A 551-nucleotide genomic window follows, 5' to 3' on the forward strand; every position below is an offset into this window, starting at 1 on the left:
GCCGGTCGGTTTTAAAGTGAGCCCAGCTCAGAGACGCCGGTCTGGTGTCCATGGAAACATGTTTGAGCCGCAACAAGAAGCTTTTTGTCCTGATGGGCCGATTTTCCGGGCTTTGCAGTGACTGGTCTCCTTTTTACTCCATCTCTCTCTCTTTCTCTCTCTCTCTCTTTCTGTCTTTGTCCATCACATCAGAGCAGATTTTCCCAGGGAGCACGGAGTCCCTGCATGGGGGAGTGTTTACAGGATGTTATCTGTGTCAGTCTCTGTGGAGTGGGTTCTGGTGGAATGCTGGAACGGGATGGAGGAGGAATTTCAAAAGGAGGAGTGACGAGAGACAGAGAGAGAGAGAGAAAGAGAGAGAGACAGAGAGAGAGAGAGAGACAGAGAGTATAAATAAATCCCAGGGAAGCTGGTGCTCACAGGCGCAGTTGGACTTCTGGATAACTGGACTGCAGCCGACTGGAATATTCATCCAAAAAGGTGAGTTTTTATTGTTTATTGAGCAGAAAGAAAGAAAGAAAGAAAGAAAGAAAGAAAGAAAGAAAGAAAGA

At 47.0% G+C, this 551-nt stretch overlaps 1 protein-coding gene across 1 annotated transcript in view; it reads left to right on the forward strand.

Moving 5' to 3' along the window:
- Nucleotides 1-282: 282 nt before the first annotated feature.
- LOC129353548 (uncharacterized) overlaps nt 283-551 on the forward strand; it is a 4,280-nt gene continuing 4,011 nt past the window's right edge. Inside the window, exon 1 of the mRNA XM_055022901.1 lies at nt 283-480. The gene's annotated coding sequence lies outside the window, so the exon portion shown is untranslated. The remainder of the gene's footprint in view (nt 481-551) is intronic.

Source organism: Poeciliopsis prolifica, unplaced genomic scaffold (assembly GCF_027474105.1).
Source record: "Poeciliopsis prolifica strain line A6 unplaced genomic scaffold, Auburn_PproV2 SCAFFOLD092, whole genome shotgun sequence".
Taxonomy (NCBI): Eukaryota; Metazoa; Chordata; class Actinopteri; order Cyprinodontiformes; family Poeciliidae; genus Poeciliopsis; species Poeciliopsis prolifica.